Here is a 5,824-nt window from a genome sequence, read left to right on the forward strand (position 1 = left end):
CGACACTGATATCAGTGTAACCATCATTTGCTTCCACTGCTTCTTTTGTTGCAGATATCATGGAATCTGTAGCCACTTCCTTTACACAATCATCAGTGACAATTGTGTAGTGTTCATACTCTGTAGGATGACGTGGAAAATTCATGATGCTGCACAACATTTTCCCAGCTGCCTGATCCTTCCCAATGCACCTCAGTCCATATACTAATCTTACGTTATTAGTATACAAGTTGTTTTTGCACTTGCCTGATGCGCAAAACGACTTAGAGAATTCGCAGTTCTGGCAGGAAATACGTAAATGACAAACAATACTGGCAGAAGTAAAGCTGTGAGTACCGGGCGTGAGTCGTGCTTCGGTAGCTCAGTTGGTAGAGCACTTGCCCGCGAAAGGCAAAGGTCCCGAGTTCGAGTCTCGGCCGGGCACACAGTTTTAATCTGCCAGGAAGTTTCATATCAGCGCACACTCCGCTGCAGAGTGAAAATCTCATTCTGGAAACATCCCCCAGGCTGTGGCTAAGCCATGTCTCCGCAATATCCTTTCTTTCAGGAGTGCTAGTTCTGCAAGGTTCGCAGGAGAGCTTCTGTAAAGTTTGGAAGGTAGGAGACGAGGTACTGGCAGAAGTAAAGCTGTGAGTACCGGGCGTGAGTCGTGCTTCGGTAGCTCAGTTGGTAGAGCACTTGCCCGCGAAAGGCAAAGGTCCCGAGTTCGAGTCTCGGTCGGACACACAGTTTTAATCTGCCACGAAGTTTTTTTAATACCTTTCATATCTGATTCATCTTCAGACAATGTTACTGCACCACTACAAAGAGAACAACTCACTGCTTCACTTAGATCACAAGCCAAAATACCGAACTCAACAATTATATTCGTATCCATGATTTCTTCTACACTGAGCTCTTCATAAACTCTAAAGTCAACTTTTCTTTTTGAAGCACTGGGCGGAGAGAGTGTAGGCACTGCACTTCTCTTGTCACTGCTGTCGCTTGTAGTTCCTTGTGATATACTCAAACAAGCTTCATCAGCTACACATTTTCGGTAAAAAAAGTTACCTTTGTTCCTTCGCTTCTTGAATATTCCGCGTGGTTTTGTCATTTGTCTTCTGCAAAATGCTGTCAATGTCTGCGTGCTGAGCGAACTAAAACCCACTAAACAGAAAGTTATTCACGAAACACTTCGCTCCTATCAAACCAAGGGCTACGGAAACAATACACTGTGTAGAGCAGACTGTCAACTACAAAACAACAAAACCACAGCCTTTATAGTGAATAGTTTCGGAAACATGACAACTCAAATGAGTCAATGTAAGTCACGAGGAGGAAAACTGACAATGCAGATATACAGTAAAGGACGATAATACCAACAAGATAATATTTCCACCAAATAAATAATATATCAGAATGTTCAGGAGATTCCGTAGATTTTAATTAAACAAAAAAATAAAAATCAATTGTTTTCCATTTTTTGGCCCGGGTCTCCCCTTTTGCCAGGCAATCAAGAAGTAATGCTGAATGCGCTATCACATCTGCCTAGGGGTCTAGAGGGCGAACCACCATCGCTTTTGCCGAGGGAAAATAGTATTAGTCACATAGAAGGGGTTACTCACGAAGAAGCAGTGCGAAGAATGTTACGAAACATTAGGAGGGAGGAAAATAAAGAAAAAAAGCTAGTGTTAATCAAGAGAAAATACAACAGTGCCAGGGAAGATATAATCACACTATATTATCTTGTGTACGATGGAGTATTGTAAGTAATGCAACACATTTTTTCTCAGCTAGTTTCGGCTGAAAAAAATGCAGAATTTGTTGTGGGACATCGTGGAATATTACCGCTTCAGTCCCTTTAGTTTCATGAGACTCCAGCAGGAGGTGGCACTATATGCAGCCTTCAAAACAGCTTCTGTAACAGAGGTGCACTGCAAGCAGACAGCTATTATTGAATTTCTTTTGACAGAAAAGCAGAGCATCGCAGGTATTCATAGGCTCTTGCCGAATTTCTACAGAGACCTGACACTGAACAAAAATACGTTGAGTCGTTGGGTAACGTGTCTGTCATCATCGAAAAAGATCGCGAAAAGTTGTCCAGTCTCCAGCGTGTCAGCTGACCACACACGGCTGTGATTCCTGCAGTGTTGGAACGTGTGGACACACTCATTTGACTTGATCCACGGATCACAATCAGATACTTCGCTGCAGAACTGGACATCTTGTTGGTAGAGCTTACAGGAATGTACCAACTATCTGTAGAATCGATGATACGCAGAAACGGAGCTGTATTGCGTTACAAAGATGGCCCAAGGAGCTATTAAGCAGGTGGTCATAATGTTTTGGCTCGTCTGTACTTGTAGCTGTGTACCGCTAAAGGGTTCCTAATTGTAGAGTGTGACATGGCGGTGTATAATGTAACTATGTGCGTAAGAAACAGCGTACTGTAATCTAGTTCCGAATTTGAAGATTTCGAGCGCTGCGACATTTGCAACAATCCGATGTCTTGGGTTGACTACCATCGATCGTCCTCCATATAATTCCGACTTGGCTCCATCCGATTTTCAGCTGTTTCCAAAAATGAAGAACACCTTCGAGAGTTCATTTTGATAGTGATGAAGCGGTTAAGTGGAGGTGAGGTTGTGACTCCGCCAACAAAGTCGAATGTTCTATAGTGACGGTATCAACAAACTATTCTGTGAGAGTCTGTTGTACAATTTTATTCCATAGTATAATACACTATTTTGAATTTTTGACTTGTTCCTTCTGTTTGGATGTAAACACTGTCTGGATTTGATTCCATGGTCTTGTATTGTGCCATTTGTCATGTACAGATTAAGATTTTTTCTTATATACATGATGTTTTGATAGGTTTATTCAAACAGAAGTGTCAGAGTTTCTAGCTTTTTGAATAAATCTCTACAGTGTGCCCTGTTACAGCCATTTGTTACTATTTGTATAGCTATTTTCTGTATATTGAAAATAGTCTGTATGTTTCCAGCACTTATTCCCCAAAACATTATTCCTTAACTGTGGATTGAATGCATATATCCAAAGCAGGCTACTTTGAGGCATGAAATGCACACAGGATTCACAATGCATAACATGCTAAGAATAGCTTCTTTGCCAAAATTCTCACATGTTTTGTCCATTTTAACTGACAATCTACATTCATCCCCAAGAATCTGTTATCAGTTACACGACCTAGTACATCATTGTTTACTTTTAATATGGTATCATTGGGTTTTTTATTTTGTCAGAAGTTTATACAGTTTGTATTTTTTACATTTAAAGTTACTCTATTCCTAAATAATCAGTTGATGTCTCTGAGATCTTCATCGGATTTTTCTGTTAACTGAGTCGAATTTTTGTAATCACTAACTGCTGTTATCGCAAATAGCATTTTTTCTCCATACCTACACTCTGTGGGAAATCATTTACAAATATAGGGAATGGGATAGCTCCCAATACACTTCCCTGGGTGACGCCTATTTGAATACATTTCGGATCTGATAAGTGTTTTACTACTAGTCTTTCAGAAATATGTGAGATTTCAACTCTTGGCACCGTGTTTTCTGAATGACTTAAACCAATTCTGTGCTGTACCCATTGTTCCTAATACTTCTAATTTGCGTAGTAAAATTCTGTGGTCAACTGTGTCGAATGTCTGTGATTGGCCCAAAAAAATACCTGTTGCATTATCGCCCTTGTATAATGCTTCAAGTACAACTTTAGTAAACTGTGCTGTAGCTGACTATGTACTTCTTGTGGGATTGAAACAGAACTGCACATTGAATTGAAGATTGTATTTATTTAAGTACTTCATTAGTCTATTTCTTCATTATGGTTTCGGTAGTTTTGGAAATGCAAGATAATTAAGAAATTGGACTGTGGTTTTCTGCATTTTCTGAGACACCACTTTTTAATACGGATATTACTTTTGCTTTTCCTGTATCCTGGATAGGGCGTCCGCTTCCCAAAGTTTCCTTGTGGCAGCGGAGGAAGTAGGCTGCCAGTTGTCTGTATATGCTGTAACTCCGTGTTGCACATTTTTGACATCGTTTTCACATCTTTAAAGAGACCATTTTTGACTAAGCTGCGTAAATCTGGAAAGGATATGATCTGTATTTGTATGATGAGTCGAAAATAGGTCTCGGCCCGAAACTAGCCATCGAATGAATAAAAATAAAGTAAAATTTGCAACTTGGAAATGGTTTTTCGGTGTACAAAAATATATATAAATTTGAACTATAAGAGAGCACATAAAATAGCGACGGCATTTCAAGGTACGTATCTACTGATCAGTAACACAAAACATTCTTTACTTTTTTTCAAATTCTCTTCTCAGAATGTAGGATGGCGTAAAGTATCGATGCTCTCGAAGAACAATGACACAACTACAAAATTCGACAAATCGACTCTATTGTTTTAGTCACCTCAGAAATAGGCAGCACATAACGCGAAACATCGTCAGAACTGCTGTTGGACACCGTGACACTAGAGGGTAGTTGCGTCTTTGTGGAAATATCGATTGTTATGACTTAGAATGGGAAGACCGTCATCATAATTGTCAGTTGCGTTTTTGAGATTCGTGAATGAAATGACGTATTCGGTGAAACAATGACGCAGTTGCTGAATGTTGCAGGTTGAGAATCATTTCAACTGAAATCCTGGGTGCGATAGCGACATTGTGTCGCTGTTTCCCCGATGTTCGAGTAACTTCTGCGTCATAATCATTCTTAACACAACTGTTTTCTCAACGTTTAAATAACTTTTATGCCATAACTGTTCATAGCGTCATTGTTCATGTGAGCAAAATGGCTTGACATATGAGTCACTTTCTTTTTTGTTTTATAGAGGCATAAATGGGCGACTGAGCAGTTAAGAATATGTGCCTGAGCTCTTGAAGGGCAAATGGAGCTTAACAAAAGGACTAGGGAGATAAATTGTTCCATGATAAATGAAACATCTACATCCATACTCCGCAAGCCACCTGACGGTGTGTGGCGGAGTACCTCTATCGGTTCTCCCTTCTATTCCAGTCTCGTATTGTTCGTGGAAAGAAGGATTGTCGGTATGCCTCTGTGTGGGCTCTAATCTCTCTGATTTTATCCTCATGGTCTCTTCGCGAGATATACGTAGGAGGGAGCAATATACTGCTTGACTCTTCGGTGAAGGTATGTTCTCGAAACTTTGACAAAAGCCCATACCGAGCTACTGAGCGTCTCTCCTGCAGAGTCTTCCACTGGAGTTTATCTATCATCTCCGTAACGCTTTCGCGATTACTAAATGATCCTGTAACGAAGCGCGCTGCTCTCCGTTGGATCTTCTCTATATCTTCTATCAACCCTATCTGGTACGGATCCCACACTGCTGAGCAGTATCCAAGCAGTGGGCGAACAAGCGTACTGTAATCTACTTCCTTTGTTTTCGGATTGCATTTCCTTAGGATTCTTCCAATGAATCTCAGTCTGGCATCTGCTTTACCGACGATCAACATTATATGATCATTCCATTTTAAATCACTCCTAATGCGTACTCCCAGATAATTTATGGTATTAACTGCTTCCAGTTGCTGAGCTGCTATTTTGTAGCTAAATGATAAAGGATCTATCTTTCTGTATATTCGCAGCACATTACACTTGTCTACATTGAGATTCAATTGCCATTCCCTGCACCATGCGTCAATTCGCTGCAGATCCTCCTGCATTTCAGTACAATTTTCCATTGTTACAACCTCTCGATACACCACAGCATCATCCGCAAAAAGCCTCAGTGAACTTCCGATGTCATCCACAAGGTCATTTATGTATATTGTGAATAGCAACGGTCCTATGACACT

At 40.4% G+C, this 5,824-nt stretch overlaps 1 non-coding gene across 1 annotated transcript; it reads left to right on the plus strand.

Annotated features, from left to right (window-relative positions):
• Positions 1-349: 349 nt before the first annotated feature.
• Positions 350-424, plus strand: Trnas-cga (transfer RNA serine (anticodon CGA)). Its single transcript has one exon. It is a non-coding gene; the product is annotated as a tRNA-Ser (tRNA).
• The last annotated feature ends 5,400 nt before the right edge of the window (positions 425-5,824 follow it).

Source organism: Schistocerca serialis, chromosome 1 (genome assembly GCF_023864345.2).
Source record: "Schistocerca serialis cubense isolate TAMUIC-IGC-003099 chromosome 1, iqSchSeri2.2, whole genome shotgun sequence".
In the NCBI taxonomy this organism is placed as follows: domain Eukaryota; kingdom Metazoa; phylum Arthropoda; class Insecta; order Orthoptera; family Acrididae; genus Schistocerca; species Schistocerca serialis.